General features: G+C 49.8%; 1 long non-coding RNA gene across 1 annotated transcript in view; it reads right to left on the reverse strand.

Annotated features, from left to right (window-relative positions):
- The window catches only part of LOC144142700 (uncharacterized), a 61,988-nt gene extending 42,875 nt beyond the window's left edge, over positions 1 to 19,113 (reverse strand). The window contains exon 1 of the long non-coding RNA XR_013317032.1: positions 15,943 to 19,113. This is a non-coding gene — a long non-coding RNA (uncharacterized LOC144142700). The remainder of the gene's footprint in view (positions 1 to 15,942) is intronic.
- Between the last annotated feature and the right edge of the window lie 3,918 nt (positions 19,114 to 23,031).

Consider the following 23,031-nt stretch of genomic DNA (forward strand, 5'->3'; position numbering starts at 1 on the left):
TACCAAGCTTATTTTCACTCGCATACGTTAAAACATGCCTCTCGGTCCGAAAACAGGTTGTCGGAAGGATGTGCCGTTGTAACTGCAGGATGTCGCACATTAGTCGGCTTTTTTGGCGAAGCGTGCGTTTGCCGAGTTTAAATTCAAAAGACAAAACTTTTGCTGTAATAAACGCTAAACGTTTTTACCACACTGCGGATCATCCGACCTATCCGTGCAGGGGCCGTGGCAGGACGCTCTCCCCATTAAGAGCCCTTCTATACGTGCCTCTACCATCCGGTCGCTCCTTTTAGTTATTTCTTCCAGGTTAGTTGTGCGAATAGCGTGCAAAAAAAAAAAAGAAGATTATGCTAAATGCACTCGGAAGTCAGTCATTTTTGTAGGAAACACGACACTTGGGCAGAAGGAAAAATTGGATGTATAGTTCACAGAGATTCAGTGCGTACGCAACAACAAAAAGTGTTGACACTTTTTGCCCGGACACTGCTGTCCCCAGATCCAATAATTTCGTTTCGTTTTTAAACTTATTCGTAGTCGACAACTCCATCTTTAGTAGACCGTCATACTTCTGGAGTTGAACGCCATGCATCCTTTCCCAATACAGGCGGTGATAACACTATCATCATATCACCACGTATGGGGATATGGTGATATGGCTAAGGAAGGCACAAGGGAATAATTTCATTATTTGACTTAGTAATACGGTTGGTGAAGTTAACATTTTTATCATCAACATTATTAACAGCCTACTCGGGTCAACTGCAGCACGAAGGCCTCTCGCACTGACCTCCAACCGCTCCTCGTTCTGCGCTACTAAGTCCACAGTTTAGCCCCGAAGTTCCGTATTTCATACTTCCATCGAGTTATTGGCGTTCTCCTTCTTTTAGCGCCATCTCTCGGCATACACTCTCACTTTGTTACTTTGCGGTGCTCCACCGGTTGTCATTGCTTCTCAATACATGCCCATCCCAAGTCTATTTCTTGTCTTTACTTTCTTTATGCGATGAAAAAAATGTTCGGACATCAATATAGTTAACGTTATATATATATATATATATATATATATATATATATATATATATATATATATATATATATATATACAGCACCTCCTCTTAAAATCTGACTGATTAGCGCCTTGATGTAGCTGGCCCTGCTGCGAGTCTGTTACAGTTAACGTTGAACGTTTTGAATATAAGCTTATATTGAAATTCTGCACGGAACAGTCAATCACATACCGGCTAAACGTCCGAATAATTTTCCTGCGCCACCGGTTAACGTTGTACCGTCCTGAAAAAAAAAAAAAAAAGAACAGGCATAAAATGACTGCCGCGAAAGCTGTTATCATAACAGTGGAAGGAGAAACAAGTGAATTAAAGTTGTTGATCATTTATGCCTTTAGTATGCCTCCCCCCCCACTCCCCCCGCAAAGGAATTAAAAAAAGACATGTTCAAAGTATAAGTGGTGTTTGCAAACAACGAAACAAACAGCGTCGCATCGGTCGCTCCGAAGGCAGTATCATCGGACCATGAAACTCCGTGGTGGCCGAGGTCTTAGCGCGCACCCCTTATTTAACGCTGACAAGTAACGTACTTTGCGTGGTCGTCGTTGCCTTTTAGCGCCACCCGCAACGCTACCGAAAAACAAAACCGTGTATTGCACGCAATGCTATGGATTGAACAAACGAACAAACATAATGGTGCGTATACCGGCGTCAACGAAGCCGCGCAATTGGCATGTATGCAGGCCTCACAGGCAGCCCTCGACTCACGCCAAGAACGCCTGCTTTCCTGATTGATGACGACAGTACTGACGATTAAAACCGAAACTTTATGATAAACTGAATAAGAATACACATGGTGGTTAAAATCAACAGTCCATGCCGTAAAAAGGCAGTGGTGTGCGACCAGCTGCCACACCTTGGCTCATTGTCTCTGAAGTGGGCTACCACACCCGGGTTCATAGTCGAAGCAGGGCGAGGGTTTGCCCCAGTGTTGTGTGCCAATGGGGGGAACACGCCAGATGGCGGCAGACAGCCGGAAGGTGGTTTCGGTTTCGTTTGTAGGATTCGGGTGCCCTTCGTAGCGATGGGCAGCACACTCCCCGTCTGGTGCACCGCTTCGTGGGCGCCACAATGGTATCAGGTAGTCATCAGACGAACAATGTATGATATGGGACGGATGAACATCTTAACGATCCCGTTTTTTGCTGTCTTGACTTCAGCCTTTCGACTGTGCCCGTCGGCGCTGAGTATGCACTGAGTGACGACCCCGACCGGCCATTCACACCGGTTGGCTTGTTTCTCCTTGAGCAAGACGAAGTCTCCGACCTTGATGTCAGGTAGAGCGATCTGCCACTTCCTTCGCTGTTGCAAGGTAGTCAAATACCCGGTGCGCCATTTCTTCCAGAACTCACTGGCCAAGTTTTGCACCTGGTGCCACTGACGTCGGTACAGATTGCTTGGTAGAGCTTCCCCAAAGGCTGAAGTTGAAGCTCCCAGCTTCTGCGTCAAGATCGCCGTTGGTGTGAGGATGATGGGGTTTTCCGGGTCAGAGGATACGGGAACGAGAGGCCTTGCGTTTATGATAGCTGAGACCTCTGCCATGAATGTCGTGAGGACCTCGTGGGTCAGACGGTTATGGTGCGTCTGAAGCAACATGGAATCCAATATCCGACGAGCGATACCTATCATTCTCTCCCAAACTCCACCCATGTGAGACCCATGCGGAGGGTTGAATACCCACGTACAGCCTTTCTCGTTGAGAAACTTCCCCGGTGTCGAGCTTCCCAGATCATTTGGGTTGATTCCCATCTCTCTGCACGCTCCCACAAAGTTTGTGCCACAGTCAGAGCGGATTTGTTTGACGGGTCCCCGGATTGCCAGGAATCTTCGGAGTGCATTGATGAAACTGGACGTGTCCATCGCCTCGATCACCTCGATGTGCACTGCACGAATACTTAGGCACGTGAACAACACCGCCCAGCGTTTAGTGTTGGACATTCCACCTCTTGTACGGCGAGCAACAACCAGCCATGGTCCGAAGACATCGACGGCTACGTTGGTGAAAGGGGGCTCGGTGGTCAGCCGGTCTACTGGTAAATCGGCCATCTTCTGCTCCTGTGACCGACCTCGCAGTTTTTTGCACGTGACGCACTTCCCTACGATGGACGAGATGCGTCCCTTGCCGCCGATGATCCACAGACCAGCCGACCTGACTGCTCCTTCAGTAAAGTGTCGGCCTTGATGCTGCACTTGCTCGTGGTAGTAACGTATGAGCAGTGTGGCGACGTGGTGTCGGCTCGGTATGATAAGAGGATGCTTTTCCTCTTCGGGTAGATCCCCTCTGCTGAGGCGGCCACCGACTCGCACAAGGCCGTTCCCATCAATGAATGGGTCGAGTCTTCGAAGGGGACTTTTCTTGGGAACAGGTCTTTTGTTCTCGAGGAGGCTTATTTCTTGAGAGAAGCAGTCTTGCTGAACAGCACGAATTACTACAGTTCTCGCTGTAGAAAGATATTCGGCGGCACTTTGCTGCGCGGTCAGACCCTTGACATGCTGCGCAGCTCTAAGAAGAAATGCCACTGCGCGAACAAGTGTTTTCCAGCTCGAAAACCTAAGGAAGCGCTCCGCACCCAGTTGCCTGGATGACGTAACTGCTGTGGCCAGCGTGTTGACTTCCGGGCATAATTCTTTGTCCTCACTTGGAGGTACAAGATTGAAGACAGGTGACGGTAGGGCTGGTTCATCGCCTTGTCGGAGAAAGTGGGGGCCACTGAGCCAGGTCGTGTGCTTGAGCTTCATCGCTGACACCATTCTTGTGCCGTGGTCCGCAGGATTCTCACTCGTGTGGATGTATGTCCACTGTTCTGGCCGTGTGGTCTTACGTATACGTAACACTCTATTTGCCACATAAACGTAGAATCTTCTGGTCTCATTGTAGATGTAGCCTAAAACGACCCTGCTGTCGATGTAGAACTTCACTGCATCCGGCTGAATGTCCAGCTCGCGTTGCACGAGTTCAGCCAGTTCGACTGCAAGGACAGCTCCACATAAGTCGAGTCTTGGAACAGTAGGTTCGGCCAGGGGTGCCAGCTTTGTTTTTCCCATTATGAAACCCACATGTCGCGTTCCCTCTTTGTCAACAACTCTGAGGTACGCCACAGCTGCGACGGCTTTTGTGGACGCATCGCAAAAGATGTGAATTTCCTTTCGCTCAGCTTCAAGCATTGTTGAAGTTGCGTAAGTCCGGGGAATCTGCAGGTCTTCCAGTGCCCCAAGCGAGCTCTTCCAGTCTTCCCAATCTTGCGCTCTGTGAGCTGGAAGCGGAGCATCCCAGTCGTAGCCTTCCGCTGTGATCTCACGCAAAAAGTGTTTTGCCCGTGCTGTCACTGGAGCCACAAAACCCAACGGGTCATAGAGGCCATTAACAGTGGACAGAACACCACGCCGCGTGCAGGGTCTGCCCTGAGGTGGAGCACGGTATACGAACGTATCCTCGCGCACATTCCAAAGGAGCCCAAGACTGCGTTGCGCGGGCATCGTCTCTGCAGTAAAGTCGAGTTCCTTTAAGTCCTTTGCGTGATCTTCAACCGGAAATGCTTTTAGCACGTTCTCCCTGTTTGAAGCGATCTTGTGCAGTCGTATGTTCGCCGTTGCCAGCATCTCCTGTGTGTTTCGCAGCAGGTTGATGGCGTCTTCCTCGGTGGGAACTGACTTGAGGCCATCGTCGACGTAGAAATCTCTTTCCACGAACTTCGCCGCTTCCTCCCCGTACAGCAGTGAGCCTTGTCGAGCCGTTCGCCGAAGTCCATAGGTAGCCACAGCGGGCGATGGGCTGTTCCCAAAGACGTGCACTTTCATGCGGTATTCAACAATCTCTTTTGACATGTCGTTGTTCTCGAACCACAAGAACCTAAGAAAATCGCGATGATCTTCACGGACAAAGAAACTGTAAAACATTTGCTGAATGTCTGCCATCACTGCCACTGGCTCCTTCCTGAAGCGTATCAGCACTCCTATGAGACTGTTTGTGAGATCCGGACCTGTGAGAAGGACACTGTTCAAAGACACTCCTTTGTACTGAGCACTGGAGTCGAAGACGACCCTGATCTTCTCTGGCTTGTGAGGGTGGTACACCCCGAACAAAGGCAAGTACCAGCACTCCTTGCCATCAGCGAGAGGTGGAACAGGTTCTGCATAGTCATTCACAAACAGTTCCTTCATGAAGGCCACGAAGTGCGCGTTCATTTCAGGATTCCTACGCAAAGTGCGACGTAGTCCGAGAAGGCGGGACAAGGCTTGTTGCCTGTTGTTTGGCAGCCGGGGTCTCGGTATGCGAAACGGAAGGGGACCAACCCAGCTGTTAGACTGATCTTGGACGAACTCGTTTTCCATTATGTCAAGGAATGCTCTATCTTCTATAGAGGGAGCGAGCTCGTTGTCCTCACTAGTCGTTTGGAACAGCGTACAGGCAAAGTTCTTCGGTTCCGTTGCCAACCCGTAATCCAGCGTGGGATCATGCTTGCCGGGTGACGCCAGGACAGGGTGCTCTTTCACCACAAAATGGTTGTCACAAGGTTCTAGCAGAGATGGACGTCCGTCGCTCAAGATGTGAGTCTTCAGCACGTTGATGGTACCTGGCTTCCGCGTCCGGCCGATGCAAATATTCCCAACTATCACCCAGCCTAAGTCGTGCTTCTGGGCGTAAGGCGCATCATGCGGACCGTTGCATGTCTGACGCACCTTATGGGCCCTAATGATGTCCCGGCCAAGAAGAAGCGATATCTCTGCCTCTGGTTCCAGCGGAGGGATGAAACAGGCTATCGACTGGAGATGTGGGTAGCACCGAGCAGCTTCAGGTGTTGGTATTTCGCTCCTGCTGTTAGGAATGTCATTGCACTCAAGCAACGGTGGAAGCTTCAGATCGACGTCACCACTCACACTTTGAACCGAGAAGCCGCTCGCCAACCTTGCAGTGACTTCCGTTATTCCAGAGCATGTCCTCAAAGTGTAGCCTGTGGGTACCCCATCAACACGGAAGAGATCTAGGAGCTCCGACGTCACCAGTGACCGATTGCTCTGGTCGTCTAAAATGGCGTAAGCCTTTACTGCCTTTTGCGGTTGAGAGTCATGGGTTACGTTCACCAGGCAGATCCTCGCACAAGACTTGCTTTGATCTCCCTTGTCACCCACTTCGGTGCGCGTAGCAGTTACGCTTCCTCCTGTCTCTTGAGTGTTGTCTTCTCCTTCTGCAGCTTTAGAAGGGCTGTATGTGCGTGTAACCATCGGGTGAAGCGCTGCATGGTGTTCGGTAGAGTCACACACAGAGCACCTAACGGCTGTCTCACATTGCTTCGAGAAGTGGCTCGTAGACTTCAGGCACTTGAAGCAAATCCTTTGCTTTCGCAGAAAGGTGATGCTGTCGTCGAATGTCTTCCCAAGGAACACACGGCATTTTTCGAGAGAATGTGGTCTCTTATGGATGGGACACCACTTACTTAGGTCCCTCAATTCCTTTTCTTTTTGTCCGTCGGCATTCAGGGTTGTCGCGTAGCAGCTTTCTGGTTTCGAATCCACATCAGTTTTCCTGGAGGACACTGTTGTCTTTCCTTTGACGGCGTTGGAAGCCTGCTTCTCCCTCCTTGGTTGGATGTCAGACAAAGTATTCTGCTGACGGAGTATGAAGCTCGGGTCATTCCGCATTTCAGCTTCGTCTCTAACGAATTTTGAGAAGAATGAAAATGGTGGGAATGCGGTGTTATTGTCTTTTTTATACTTTGAGCCCGCCGACATCCATTTCTCCTGAAGCCCAGGTGGAAGCTTTGCAACGATGGCGTTGACACCTCGTGCTGTGTCCAAGTACTTTAAACCAGCAAGGTATGGGTCAGCCTTCGCTGTCTCCAGTTCAAGGAGGAGGTCGCCAAGTTCTCGGAGCTTCACGTTGTCCCTATAGGGTATTCTCTGTAAGTCTTCTAGACGCTTCATGAGGGCATCTTCAACGACCTCAGGACTGCCATAGGTGTCGTTCAGCCGTTTCCAGACAGCATTTAGCCCTGCCTCGTAGTCTTGCACGTACACGGACCGGAGCCTACTAGATTGTGCAGACGACTCCGGCCCAAGCCACTTGATGAGCAGGTCTAGCTCTTCCTGGGCAGAAAGGTCGAGGTCACTCGTCATTGCCTTGAAGGAGGATGCCCATGCCCGAAAACCATCGGGGCGGTCATCAAACCGTGTCATCCTAGTTGACAGGAGGTCCTTCCGGCACAGAAATTTTACGACGCCGGTCATTTCGGAACTGGCGCCGCCTGAGGCCAAGGCGTTCATTGATAGCTGATCCGCCTGTCGGCTAGTCTGGTGCTCCTCAATCCGGGCATGCACATTCACTTCATCATGGACATCTCCGTGATCGGCCTCAGTCATGCGAGGTTCCGGAGAGACATGCCTTGGGTCATGCGTGGTGGCTTGGGCCAGAACGTAGCCCTCAGTGCGCTTATTTGAGTCAAGCAAGGGGAGCGCACGAAGGCTCTCCCCGCCATCCTGCTCCGCGGCAGCCTCCAGAACACCCGCATGCGCGTCTGCCGCAGCTGCCTCTTTTTCGTGGTGCAAAATATCGAGCTCAGCGTCGAGTTTGGCCCTCTCCAACTTCATGGCTGCTTCTTTTCGACTGAAAAGCACCTTCGCTTTGGCCGCTTCTGCTGCTGCGCGTGCCTGCGCCGCCGCTACGGTAATCGTAGACGAGCTGGTTTGCTGGGATGACGAAGACCGCTCGGAACGGGTGGACCGAGAGCTCTGCGACGTTGTGTCCTGCGCGGTGTTGCGAACCGCACGGAACTTGTCTAGGCCTCCCATGACGAGCTCCTCACGCTTGGCGTCAATTTCCTTTTGTTGGTCGCGTTGTAGTAAGCTTTCAGGACAGTTCGTGGTCACCAAGAAAGCCTCGTATTTGGCAGCTGCGTCTTTATATTCTGCGAAGCTCGCACGAAGCGTGTCCTCGGTGGTTTCAAACTCCCTTTGCTCCGCGCCCGACAGCTTTCGCAAGACGCGTTCAACATTTGACCAAGCTGCATCTAGTTCGGTGCAGTGTTCTTCCCGGTCGGCCTCGTACTGCTCTTTCGCCTTCAACGAGAGCTTGACTGCTCGCCGTGGTCTGGCCCCACTCGCAGCTCCCGCGCTGGCGCCCCGGCATGTTGATTCAACGTCGTCCATGCCAGCGGCGGGAAGGCTCGTATTTCATGCAGCGCCTGAGTCTCTCGTGGACGCACGCCGTGCGGAGAAACGTGATATGAGCCCACCTTGCGTTTCGCGTGCCGTCGGGAGTTGGAGCGCTTGTAGCGTGCACCGTGCTTGGTGTAGGCGATTGTCGCGGCGAAGCAGAAAGATGCCTTGCAGTAACGACGTATCCTCAAGCACTGGAGCGTTGCTTAAACGTCCGTAAACTTCCGATGGCGTCCGAAAGCGTGGGTTGGCGTCCGGTGGCGACGAAACCTTGCCTTTTTACTATGCAGGCCTCACAGGCAGCCCTCGACTCACGCCAAGAACGCCTGCTTTCCTGATTGATGACGACAGTACTGACGATTAAAACCGAAACTTTATGATAAACTGAATAAGAATACACATGGTGGTTAAAATCAACAGTCCATGCCGTAAAAAGGCAGTGGTGTGCGACCAGCTGCCACACCTTGGCTCATTGTCTCTGAAGTGGGCTACCACACCCGGGTTCATAGTCGAAGCAGGGCGAGGGTTTGCCCCAGTGTTGTGTGCCAATGGGGGGAACACGCCAGATGGCGGCAGACAGCCGGAAGGTGGTTTCGGTTTCGTTTGTAGGATTCGGGTGCCCTTCGTAGCGATGGGCAGCACAGCATGCGTGATAGCACATTCTTTTCATTTTTCTTATCTCTGGCCCTAAGCAACAGACGTACACCACGACACACTTGTGATCCCTGAGCACGCTCTATGCCATATACGGCTGTGCACGCTTCGTCTTTGGATATCACCGTGGTTGAAGAAAACGGTTGAAGGAACTCCCCCCACCCCCGCACATGCCCAAAACAACGTGTTGTTTTATATCGTTAGAGTAAAGGCCGCATGCACAACAAATATACCACTCGCACGAGTTGAATTGAAACGATGTTTTTATTACATGCATAATTACCATCACCGTAATCTCCGTTCATCGGTTGCTACAAGATGAAGTTCCCATCCTGCTTCAGCCAAATTCATCTCTTCAGTTTTCTTCTCCAGCTAACCAGACGTGCATGCACACATACCTGCGTGTAAGGGTTCCTTTTTAGCATGGCTACACCGGTAAAAAAAAAATGGAATATGCCTCACAATAGCCACATAATACCGGGTGTGGCAGTGCTTGTAACACACAGGGTTAGGCCTAACAGCAGTTAAAACCATATATCGTTCAACGCATCGAATACATGGGTCCTCCTCGGCGTTTGTTTACAAAGCTCGAAAAGGCTTAACTGTGACAATCCCGCTCCCTTCACAACCGACTGCTCTGCAAGATCTCTACAGAAATAGTATCTGCGGAACGGATGCGTACTTGCGGCGTAGGGATGCGGATTATCGCGTTTATCGTGTTCAGTCATATAACGAGATATGCGCCTCCACCCAGCAGAAAAACTGCCTGTGCGCACAATCTTGTCTATATTTTCTATTTTTTCGGGCGCACTCCTCATATTGACAGCATAGAAGGGCAGCAAACCCTCTCTGTGATTGATTGGTTTTAAGGTTTAACGTGCCGACGCAACGCAGGCGATGATGCGCGCCGTAGTGGAGGGCTCCAGATTAATTTTGACCACCTGCAGGATCTTTAACGTGCGCCGAAATCTCTACACACGGGAGTTTTTGCTTTTCGCCTCCATCAGAAAAGCGGCCGCCGCGGCCGGCAATCGAACCCGCGTCCTCGTGCTCAGTGCCTTAGCCACTGAGCCACCGCGGCGGGTCTCACTATTAGGTAGTCCACGGTTCAGAAAACGAACTTCGTTATAAGGGTAATTCGTTAAAAGGGGGGATGGTTTACTGTCTATCAGCGTAGCGGGGACCGCGAAAAACTACGGGTAACACGAGAAATTGAACAAGGCGATTTCGTTAAAACTTCGTTATAACATATGGAAGGGTTTAATTCTACTTAGTGCACGCGCAAGCACTTCAGTTACAGGTCACTGCCTTACGTGGTGTATATTCTGTAAACCAAACTCGCGATTAGTAAGCAATCCCTGACTGCCATTTTCTTCATTCCTGGTGAACTCGAACGCTAGATGGCGCCAACAGTCACAGAAAAGATTATGTGACTTGATACTACGTAGCTGAACTGAGTCACATACAGTGTAATAGTTGCCGCGGTCTTAACAGCCTGCATGTTCCCGTCGCCAACAGCTCCGAGTAATGATATTCAAGGTTACGTAATTAAAATAATTTATGCGCTAATTGCTCCATCTCCACGCGTGCCTCGGAGAGCACTTTTGTTTTCAGACGGCGCATAGCAAATGTTATGTAAATTCGTTCTCGCGACAATTAGCCTTTTACGCTTCAAACACGCCAGCCGGAGACACCCAAAGTTGAAAGGTAATTATTTTGTTACTTTGCTGAAAGATAACTTTGCGCGAGATCGTAAAGTAAGTTTTTGCTTTTGAGGGTATACTATATAAGGCTCAACATTGGGTTGCGGGCATGGGCGTCTACATAATTGGTTTGGAGGCCGAGAATGGTGTAGGGGGTGTAAGTCGTTTCGTGGAACAACTAAAGTTCAAATCTGGGTTTTACGGGCCGAAGAGAGCCACGAGATTCTGTAGACCAAGTGGGAATCTTTAACGCTCTCCGCAATCTTGACACACATGTGGTTCTTTTTTTTCTTTACATACATCATAAAAAAGCCCGTGTTTTCAAAGAGAAGCATTCTATGCCGGCCTGATGGCGCCTGGCGCACGGCAAAACCTCTGCACAGGAATCCCAACTTCACACAAGTGCCCCAACAAAAATATCCCGGGCCATCTCCAGTAACGTGAACCCGGGAAGGGGCGAAGCATGCAGTGTATAAGTGTATTCTAGGCGCCTTGGCGTTTTTGCCAACGGAGATGAAACCGTTGGGGGTAGAGTTAGACAGCTTCGCTGTAAAAGTCTCTTGTCTTTGAAGCACGAAGCTCTGTAGCGCGAGTCGTAAACTAGTGCCCCGGTGTCTTTTAGTACGCTTTACGTTCTAGCGCGAGGCGTACACGAGTTTCCCGATGTTGTAGTGCCGTGACTACATGAGGCGAAGATTACGACGACGACAGGAGACGCCAACAGCCCCGGTCTTAAGTGGCTTCGCCCCTAAAGCGCCCGCGACATGGAACCGAACCGTGACCACGTGCTCAGGATCCTTTCTGCCGGAAATTAAGGGCTAATTGTTCCTAAGCTCATCTTATGCGGGTAACTGAAGCCCCAACTTCGATGCGAGGGAGCAGCCAACACGCCCCCCCTAACACCCGTACGCCCGAAGTTACCCTTAGTGCGCTACCCATCTCACGGCTACGATATCAGTGAACCACGGAATACGCGCTACAAATTTGCCTGCAAAGAACACCACAGGAACCTTCCTTCTGCACTTTTCGAAATATTGAAAGCTCTAATATATAGTGCACACAGTGACTATTTTGTGGGCAAAGCTTTGTGGGCGAAGCGGTGCAAGTCTGTCAGGTAAGCTATTGCACCGGTCCGCCTTGAAGGACGGCCTTTCGCCGGGAAAAACGTGGCACAGGCTACGTTTTTGAATGCACTCGGTTGAGTGTGAAAAGGGGAGTGCACTGAGGATATTATTGTGCTCAAATTTTAGGTTTTGAGTGCACCCAAGACACTCCTCAAATCCCGCGGCTGGAGCGATCGGAGCAGATCCGCATGGAGGCAGATCCGGACGACCCCGTCTGCGCCTGCATACGCCCCGCTTTCGACGTGAAAGAACGGGTGCTGCCATCTGGTGGAAACGCGACGAACACGCTAAATTCTCTTTCTCTTTTTGTTTATCACTCGCTCTCCCACACGCCTCTTTCTTTCTGGTTTTCTCTCCCTCTCTAAATTCGCTCTTTCCCTGAGGGACGCACTCTTCAGCTTACTCTTCCCGAATCAGATTGTTATTTCTTTTATGGCGGTGCCACCAAATAAAACACGGGCAGTGTGCGAACAGTGTTCGCTGTGCGCTTTGGTTCGCAGCGCGATTTTACCTTTCGAAGTATGCGAAGTTTTCTAATATTCGAAATTTAAGAAGAAATACTCCGAACAGTAGAGGTATAAAGGGTGGCTTTGCCGCACGACAAGCAAGCTTTCAAGCTTCACTGCACGGCAAGGCCCTCTGGGTTAGCTTTCTGGCAGGACGCCTAAGCTGTGCGAAAAGCCTACCCCGGTGTAGCTTTACGCTAAAACTAGTAGATGGCGTATCTTGGTTGGGGTGGAAAACAACTTAAATTTACAAGCTGAAAAGAAGTTTCCTGTCATAGGTGAGGAATCGAGAGTTATGGCTTGATGGCTTGCAGTAAGGTCATACCAGCCAGAGTTTGCCTATTCTCTTTTTAGGGACAGGAGGACCACCAAATGCTTGCTCCGCGTATTCACAGCATGTATGAGCTACGCACATTTCACCATGGCAGTGTATGCCAAAGTTCTGTCCAAATGCTTTGTCGTATTGTCTTAATCTTTTATTGTAAATTTGCTGTGCATTTTCTTATTAAGCAGCGGTACATTAAAGCCCCGATGTGTTGTCCGGAACTCAGACGACAACCACAGAATCCGTCATGAGAAACCTTCGCGGTCAACCATCGTCCTCGTTTACCGGAAAGGTGTATGATTTTTATTTGTAGGAATGCTTCAGAAGATATCTACATACCATACCAAAGATAATATAACCCTAAGGCATTCGATTCGTTGTGCAATCAGTTTTTGCTATTCGTATTCGATTCGCAGTGCCGAACTTGATAATATACACTTACAGTTTATGTTGCTTCCAAATATTTTCAGGTGGCCGGCTTAAAGACGAAGGATATTTCCCTGTTGATATCCCCACGTTACTTGAAACCTAAACCTTTGCAAATTGTTTTTACCAATTGCAGAATTCTCAATTATACCTATGCTGATTGTTATCCTATAATCGTTATAACCATCTTTATAAAATAGGTAGTAATGTCCACTGCTAAACGTGGGCCTCTTCGAATGGACTCTACCGACACCGACTCCATTCAACTCGTTTCTATCCTTTGCGTGCCAGCTCGACCATTTCCTTTCGCGCGATCTTTTTTTCATCACCCCATCACTCTCTTTGGCCTTCAGCATTCCTTGAGTATCCTGATAGCCGCGCTTTCGCGTTGTCCGTCCCTTGTCCGTCCGTTGTCCGTTCCCTGTTGTCCGCCATTCGTATTACAGTCTAACCTCGTTATAATGAACACTGACGTAGCAAAACATCGGCTATAGCGAACTAAATACGAACTTTGCTTGGTCAGGCTTTATTTCACTGATACTGATGATTTTTATAGCGAAATAAAAGCCGCGAGAGCAGCGTGTGATATCGGTTATAACGAAGTAATATTTGGCTCGCGCGACGGTCAAAACTAGAAATATAGCGCTAAAACAGAAAATAAAAATAGAAAACAGCATTTTTTTCATAGTTTGTAAAACTACAAAAGTAGAAACGCCCTTTCGTGGGTGGATACTGTGAAAAACTTCATCGTGCTCAGTGATGTGAAAATCAAACAGACGTCGATCACATCTTTCTTCAAATAAATAAGAACGCATGCCCGTTTTGTCAAACGAACTTCGTTCTGTTGTAATTTCGCGTTCTCATGATATGGTTTGTTTAGCCTGAAATTGCACGAGGAGAAAGCTAAGGATTACCTCGTTTATAGCAGGTTCAAAACCTAGAATGATGCGTTTTAGTTTCTAGAATTTTTGCGCGAGCCAGATGGCTGATTTGTTGCAGCCGAGTTTTACCTGTTCTGTTACAACGAATATCGGGTATAACGAACTAATTTACTACCACGATACTACTTTGTTATAACGAGGTTCAACTGCATACGTGTCTGGTGACCACGTACAACGAACGCGACTTAATGTTCGCGAAAAGGCTTTAAAAAGTTAATATTACGTCGCGGTATCGCGCCGTGAAATCCTGGTACGTGACCTCCATTTGCAAAAAATACATAAAAGTAAGAGCATCGAAATGGCCAGCTGCGTCATTGCGGGTGAAGACGTCGATTCTGCGCGGTACATTCTCGCCTAAGTAGTATGCTAGCTGATGTACTGTTGATCTAAATGCCTAACGAAGCATTGTCTTCGTTCGTAGAGTGTGCCTCTCTCGTACGAGGTTCAGAAAAACTCAAATAAAAGAAATGATTTCACATTTGCAGGGTCTATAACCACAGCAGCATACAGCCTCGTTTCAACATAGACATTGCTATGGCAGGATATCGAATACGGCAATCTAAAGCGCATACTGCATTTACTTAAAGAGCTAGAAAATTAGGAAACATAGAAAAGACAGGCCGCGTATACGCCCGCTTCGCTGCAAAAGTCGTCAAAAGACGACAGGCTTCCGCCGCCGCGCCACATAACAACAAGCCCTCTCTCCCCATTATCATCCCACCCCTCACCCTTTTCCCTTTTACTTTTTTCTCCTCACATAATGAATGCAATGGAGTCTCGTTCAATTAAGTTCAATTTTCCCGCGTTCGCACCGCTCGCACGCCATCTGTTGGGAACTGTTGTTTCTATTGTCCTTGGATCAGCTGAAGCAGACGACACGTTATGTTTCTGTGTTTGCGTTGATCTCGCTTATCATCGACACCGCTATTAATGTATTTTTGTAATAGAAAAAAAAACGAGTTCCACGTGTACTCTTAATTAAAAGAACGCTGGCATTTTCGATTGCGTACTTGTATTCTGCCTCAAATATGACTAGTGTTTACTTTGCGCTGAATAATTTGGACATGCATGGGTCATAGCAGCAGTTTTCACAGTTTTGAACGTTCTGGCATAAACACACTTGGTGTTGAGGTGTTCTTTGGACTGTTCTTAGCCAGGCTATTGAATCGAGTAACAGAGAGATGGACAAAAAAATTTCGCGTTTAGGCATCCCAAGAAAGTCTATTGTATTTAGAAGGGCATGGTGACTCTTCCAGGCACTTTTGCGGAGTCGCCGAATGATGTTACCAGGCTGCCCGTACTAATCCATTGATGCCGTTTGGAAACAAACGCAAACTTTCAGTTGGAAGAACTGTGGGCTTCCAGGTCTAAAAATTCTGTTCCAAATTTGAAACGGTGCTCGTTTAAAGCGCTAACACTAGCAACGAATGGTGACGGTGCAAAAGATAACCGTGACGGAAGAGAAAATCCCGCAGGCTAGAGACGTGGCGCCATCTCGTTTTGCACGACGCAATTGAAGTTTCATAGAGGTATCTGAAATTCTGGCATCTTTTCACATGGGGACATTGAGAGTTCCGGTGGAATAGAGTTGTCCCATTCCAGCCATAAATGAACCTGGGCTCAAGAAGCACGAAACCCACATGCGCATCGCAACACAGTTGGAGCATATGTTTCATTAGTATAAGAGGCTATACAGCCCGAATTGCAGTTCCTGCTGGACCGCATTCATAAACATGTTGTCAGTGTATTGTCTGCCAGTAGTTGCCTGATTCCACAATTATGTGATGTCGACTTTGGTATGACATAAAAGTTGCTTATTATGCGGTTGGATTCAAAATACTCCCCCTAAAGTCCGAACTTCTGGGTGAAGGAAACACCGCTTCTTACAGAATAAAACTGTGCAAAGCACTAGAGCAAAGCAATCTTGTATAATTTATTTAAAAAAAGTTAAAATATCGAATGTTCGAACAGTGTTTGCCTGCACCTGACACGCCATTCAAATCACGCATAGACCGAAAGGCAACAAGAGCGCGTGAGATATACAAACCTCGTTTCACCTCTTTGCTGCTCTTGAAGAGGCGAGAAATCCTTCGCTCTTCGTAAGTCCCTCCAGGGATGACGTCGTCACTGGAAGCACATACGCCAAGGACGGCGATCACGTCGTGCAGTAACCACACACCTTTTTGTACAATCCGCAGTCGCTCCCGCAGCAGTCGGTGCAGCACAACTCGTAACAAGTTCTTGCTGCGCACTTTCTGTACCTAAAATCTATGCTCTCTTTTCTTTTCGTATTTCATTTCGGGTGTAAATCATATGCATTGCAACACATGCTGACACAATGCACCTAGATGAAAGAGGCCCGCTTGGTACGATGTTGGTCCACTTGCAAGGCAACGATTGCGCTCTGAGTGAGGTTGCTGAACGAGGCGACAGGCGGCGCGCTGGTCAGCAGACACGCGTTTTACCTGTCCAATGAACACCCACCGTCGTGCTCGAGGCGGCGGTAGAGGTTCTTCAACGCACACATAGAGCGAAAACACTTCCGTTCAGTATTAGGTGGACACTGAAGCTGGCACGATCGTCCTACAAAAATTTCCAGTCGTCATGCCATGACTGTAACCCATGCGGTGGCTGGAGTGTGGTGTCGGCCTGTGGGCTGTGATATTTCGGTGGAAAATGTCACAAAGCACATGCCAGACGGGCGCTTTTGCAGCCTTCTTCGGTATTCTTTTATATCTTTTCATTAGCATCGGGATTTCGAAAGGTTCGCGAGTCATAGAGACGCTCATCATGGTGGGTTAATGCATTCTTGGCGTGCTATGCCTTGCAGATCTACGATTACAATGTAAATAATGAGCGTGTCAAAACCTCATGCCCGTTGTATTGTAGCCGTGGAACTGCTGGGTTTCTACATCCAAGCGGGTCGGGGAATCTGCAATGCAACAGCTCTCGCCCCCAAGAAAGCGGCATAAACCGTACCTCAACTGGCGTGCTGCTTTGCAACTCAATAGCCTTGCAGCTTCCCAGCTGGGCGTCGGATCTGGGACATGCCCCATCAATCTCTCGTGCTGCTCGGGCATCTTTATCCGGATACTCTGGCTCGTACGACTCCTTTCCCTTGGCTCGTTCCCTCCCGAGTGAGGAGGTCTCCTTTCACACTATTATATGCGTGCGTTCCCTAAACGGGCGGCACTCTACACCTTCTTGTTTCCACCTTCTACCGAATGCTAGCATCCTTAAAATGACTCTATGATTCACAAATATCCCTTCTCTTCCCTCAGGTACTCCATTCAGTACTCCTTCCGTGTCATTAACCCGAACGCACACTCGTTGACAGCTTTCTACGTATACTGCTGGAAATACATTGCTCGGCGCTGAAGGTTCTATGCTGTCTGTATCTCGTGCTTTAACCATCAAGCTTCCACATAGATCGCCATAATCCACATGCCGCAGCCACGATTGCCCGTCGACACCACGGGAGTTTGCATCGGTTAGCTTGTTTCTTAGGGTTGAATAGTATTCGAATGCCTACGCCACCACCACAATCTGCGCACAGTGGGGTCTGTTTTTCTCGGGGTACGTCGAATTCCCCCGCTTTCTCCGCGACTATATACGGCTCCCACCTACCACTAAGGTGGTGCTTCTTACGGCTCGTATTGCCGAGGCGTATCCGCCTTTCCCAGATTTCTATGCTGACTTGTTGCTGTGCCGGAAGAGCGTATACAACCACATGCGGCGAAATGATGACCTCGCAGCATCCTAAACCTTCGCCCTGATCCGTAGCGCCGTAACTCCACGTCAGATCGGTGCCAGAATCCACAGCATGCGATAGGCTTTCGTCATACTCCAAAGATTCAACATTCCACCACCAGGGGGACGTCGCACGAGACAGTGGGATGTCACGGCTGAGGTCCAGGATCATTAAACGCCACAGAGCACAATTCAGCTGGTCGCTTTCTCTCACATTTCGTAGTTGGACTTCCAGACGGTTAGTTACCAGGCGGATGATTTCTCCTTGGTCCACGTTGCAGACTCTCGCTGCGCCACAAAGCACCCAGGGCGCATGCGCCCAGTTCACATCATACTCTAGAGCCTCTTCCACATCCGATGAGACGCTGCCAGGTTGCTCCCGTCATGGATACAGGTGACTTCCAAGTCCACCTAGCACCACAAACGGTTCAGGTGACCTCCACGTCCACTGTGTAACACCAAGCGCACCACATCCGGTCGACATTCCCTTTCCGGTATCGGAACGGTAGACGACGTCTTCATTCGAGCGTGTCAGTCCGGAGCGCATGCGGCCAGGTCATCCTGTACTCTAGAGCTTCCACATCCGACGAAACACTTCCAGGTTGCTGTTTCCAGTAGTTCAGGTGACCTCCACGTCCGCTTTGCACCCAAGAGTCCTCGACAGCTGGTAGCCTTTCCCCTGCCGGCCTTTTGCAGGGTCGACGACGCATTCCCCTGGCGTGTCAGGCCGGAGATCATGCAGCCAGGTCATCCCCTACTCAACAGCCTCTTCCACATCCCATGAGATGCTTTCAGGTTGCTGCTTTGAAGGGTTCAAGTGGTCTCCACGTCCGCGTTGTACCACACGGAGCCCACGACAGCTGGTTGACTTTCCCCTTCCGGTCTCCTACCGGGACGACGACGTCTTCAGAGCATGCAGCCAGGTCATCCCCTACTCCACAGCCTCTTCCACATCCCATGAGATGCTTTCAGGTTGCTGCTTTGAAGTGTTCAGGTGGCCTCCACGTCCGCGTTGTACCACACGGAGCCCACGACAGCTGGTCGACTTTTCCCTTCCGGTCTCTTACCGGGACGACGACGTCTTCACCCCGGCGTGTCGGTCGTCTCGGGGTTCCGTGGACTGCCGCGGAAACAACGGCACGTTGTCTCTCCTCCGGTGCCGGTGCCCGGCTCTGGCGGGCCTCTGCAGCCGCGGTGCGCCAGAGGCTCGCGCTCGCTGGCGCCGGCGCTCGCGTATTATTTCTCCGGGACCACTCTTCCACTATCATTTCTTCTCTCCTCCTATGCTGCACTTTTCTCTCCCCCTCCACGCCGCCGACAACGACGGACGGGAGGGGGGGTCCCCGCCACTTTGGCGCTTATTTCCACGCGATATCATAAAAGTGCAAATTGCCCGCACGAAAAGTACCGTATAATAATAATCGCCCCAGTGCACGCGGCGGCGAGAGACACGAACGCCGGCTTAAGTACACTGGCCCATAGCGAGCTGCCAGACCATTTCGTCTCGCTGAAGGGGGGAGGCAGGGGAACCAAATCGGTCCGTAGATCCCGCCTCCTCTCCCTCTTACAGGACTTTAAGAGAAGTCGCTGTCTCTCCTCCCTGCCTCCGACGAAGAGTCCGGACGCGTTGTCTGTCCCTCTCGTCCGCGGCGTGTACAACACGCACGCGCGGCGCGCATCATCTTTTTCGTGTTCCACAATTAACAATCGTGTGTGTGCCACACGGAACACTATCATTTCGCGAAAACCCCGGCCGACGTCGAGCCCTCACCCCCTCTTCTTCCAACGTTTTATTAGTATTTTTTTTCTCCGAGGGCTTCGCTACGCACAACCCTCCTCGCCTTCGTCTTCCGCAGGCGGAAATTACGGCTTATTTCACGGCGTCGATATTTCGCCGTCGGGTGGGCTCGGGGGGAGACGGAGGGGGGAAAGGGCGAGCAAAGCGGCCCCAAATAACGCCAATCGTCGTCGTTTTCCGTTGGTTAGTGTGCGCTGTCAATTTTGCCTCCACAATAGGCGGAAGTCCGGGCGGGTTGCGCGCCCTAAGCGAACTCGGAGCTGTCCGCAGTAAGCGAAGTTTATAGTATACGCGGTCTCACGATATGTATGCCAGGCCAGCGTCGGCGTGAATGAAAGGGTTGTCATTTCCGCAGATAGCTGCTCCCGCTCGACGTGGTCGAGGATGATTAACTACACGGCGCAGACCTCGACGTCACGTCTCGCACGATGCAATCGGCAATCACACTAGAATACGCGACTATACAGCTGCGTGAAATGTCTCGCAATATTAATCCCGGATGCGTAGTTGTTTAGTTCTGAATTAAGTTATGCTTGCGAATGCGTTCCTTAACATTGTGAGAGCAAAAAAATGTTTCTAATTTCTAATAGCGACACGCGATTTCTTCAAGACGATTGTGGTAGCCCGAAAAGTGTTCCTTGCTCTGGTGGTATTTCAGAGTGCAAGGGAAGGGATTTGGTATAACGTGCAAGAAAAGTTTCCTAACAATATCATATATCCATTTTTAAGTGTGTGGTGATGGAATCTCCAACGTCATTTTCCCCTGTTTGTGCCGAAACCGGCATCTGGCAAGGCCTGGTGACTAAAGCCCTGGAGTCAGCGCGGACTCGCGGCCTCCTGGACCAAGGAAGATGACTCCACTCCCCTGTTCTACACCTCATGCTCATTAAACGTTCATTACTACTACTACGCCAAGGTGCAAGATATCTCATGGTCTACGATTACCATTCATCCGCGGGTTCCAAGCAGACAAGCCCAGCGAGCAACGTCGCAGTCGACTTCGGTGGTCACGTTGAAAATCTAACGAATCGGAAATGTTCATCTTCTCAGCTCAAGGCAGACAGCACTAAGGGCGATGGAAACAGGACAAGCGCTGACACGTTTTACAAGCGTGAAGGCGTGAAGGGGTACGCCGCGAACAACAGCGTTACCCCGGGGACGCCGCCTTGGGCTTTATATACTTGGGTCGAGCGAGCGAGCTAGGACGACAAAGCTAGCGCCTAAAGTGCTCTGCACTTAACAGTGCACTGCCATCGTTAAGGTGTAATTGGTTCATACTGCTTACCTGCCTGCTCTACCTGCCTGTGTGTACGTTTTTTTTTTTTTTGTACTTGGCACAGGAGGACCCCCCGGCAGTGTAAACTCGGGGACCTCCATCTGTAATACTAATTGCTATTATTCTTTCTTGTATGCAAATATTTTTCAATAAAACCTGAAACCTGGAACCTGAAACGAATTATCCGATGTACCGAAGACTTTTTCAACGGGCCTTAAAGGCATTGTTTGTCTACATTTCCGGGTACATTGCAAAATGCGTGCGCATTTTTCCCTTCACTCACCACGTGCCTTGAACTTAGTTAGGACATGGAACATATAATGCCTTGGTGGTGCTAAGGAACTGGATGCAAGGTTTAGAAATCACTCTATGCCACTTACGAACTTTCACGGGAAGAGCGCAGTGCACTACGGAGAGGCCAACACGCGTTCACACGTGGTGGAGTCCCCTCAGCTTACACAAACACAGAGGGGGGGACCGCTACAGTGCCTCCACCAAGTACTCATACGCACAGGGTGTACTCGCGGTAGAGTGCCATAATTTCACACACTATTACATATGGTGGTGGAAAGCTATTTGCGTTCTCACACTATGGGCGCGGTAAGCCCACTGCTATGCAGCCAGGCAGGGCAAGGAAGGCACGCCTACCAAGTGCATAGGGTAAATTAAGTGCACTCCGGTGGTCTCCCCATGAAGACACGCGGAGTGTATACGGCGGAGAGACCCCCCCGTGTCAAGGCATGGACAAGCTAGTTGGTTAGTTTAGTTTGTTAGTGTAGCAAGTGGTCAGTCAGTCAGTCAGTCAGTCGGTTGGTTGGTTGGTTGGCTGGTTGGTTATTCAGTTAATTAGTTAGCTAGTTAGTAAAGTTAGTAAGTTACTTTGTGAGTGAGTGAGTGAGTGAGTGAGTGAGTGAGTGAGTGAGTGAGTGAGTGAGTGAGTGAGTGAGTGAGTGAGTGAGTGAGTGAGTGAGTGAGTGAGTGAGTGAGTGAGCGAGCGAGCGAGAACACGCTTATTCCATTTTGTTCCGCTTGGGATCAGCTATAGAAAAGCGGTGGGTTGGTAAGGAGATTTGTAGGGGAGGGGAAAGTGGTAAGGGACTGAATGCAACTCTTCGGTCGCTTGGAGTCCCAGGCGTCGTCGTATCCTGCGCGTCGCCGCAAAGCCGGTCACCGACGACTGGTGCTGCGGGTTCCGGGAAGGAAAGCCAAAAGATAGCGTTCGCTATCTTTTGACTATAGATCTTTTGGCCAAAAGGTAGCGTACGCTATAACGCCAAAAGATAGCGTACCCAGTAGTCGCTTTAGGTGACGGTATGCACAAGGACTGGAAAGGCGTGGGCCGTGGTCCCAATCGCACGTGGATGAGAGCACGTTGCCGAGAACTGTAGCCTCAACCTAGCCCTAGTAAGTGCTCACAGCCTCGACTGTTGTGCAGGATGAAATGAAGTTGATGCACTTTTGGGGATCAATTTTCATTTCAGAAGGGAAGAGGTATACGGGGACAGGTGTCAGACCTATTTTCTCTTCTTGCCTTTATTTCGCATGACAGTATACATAATGGAAAGAGAAGCACGAAAGCGTTTTCGTCATCACGTTAAACACGAAGAGGTGAAGCCTAATCCTCATAAATGCTGCCGTGTTCTTAATTCACACAAGCGCCACCAAACCTTCAGTGGCTCAAGACTCCATTTTGTTTGTGTTTCATACCCCTCGTTATTACAAAATCTCGCTGAATTCGAAGTGTTTTATGGCCTCCATTGCAGAGTGTAGAGAGGACACCCCATCCAATTTTAACAAAGTATCATTTATAACGAAGCCAGACTCCAGTTCCGATTAATTTCTTTAACGAGGATTCCCAAATAGTTAACCTTAATTGCTCGATACAGCCCGCAGTCTTCCCCACGCGGTCTTCGTATGCCTAATTTCCCACAATTCCACCGAAGTCACAGCCCGCGCTACGGTGTGTCTACGCGTTCATTCACAATAAGCGGAGTGTGACACACTACACGCCAGCGCGCCGTGAAAGAAAGTGGAGAGGTAGAGCGTCTGACGAAGCCCCCAACTTTCGTCTCAAGTACGCAGTTTTGCAAATCAACAACCGGCCATTTTTGCATCCGCCTGTAATTTTAGTTCAGCGAGAGAGGGAGGGGAAAAGAAGCAAACATGACAGAGGAAGGAGGGGTGGGAAGAAACCAAGGCAGCTGCTGCTGCACGCTCAACGACTGCGCGCACGCACACACGCACGCACACGCACCCATCATGTCCCCCTTTCTCGGCGTTTCAAAATTGGATCCTTGACTATCATTACGGCA

The sequence above is a fragment of the Haemaphysalis longicornis genome, unplaced genomic scaffold, assembly GCF_048455015.1.
Source record: "Haemaphysalis longicornis isolate Haplotype H1 unplaced genomic scaffold, Haemaphysalis longicornis Haplotype H1 scaffold_6, whole genome shotgun sequence".
In the NCBI taxonomy this organism is placed as follows: domain Eukaryota; kingdom Metazoa; phylum Arthropoda; class Arachnida; order Ixodida; family Ixodidae; genus Haemaphysalis; species Haemaphysalis longicornis.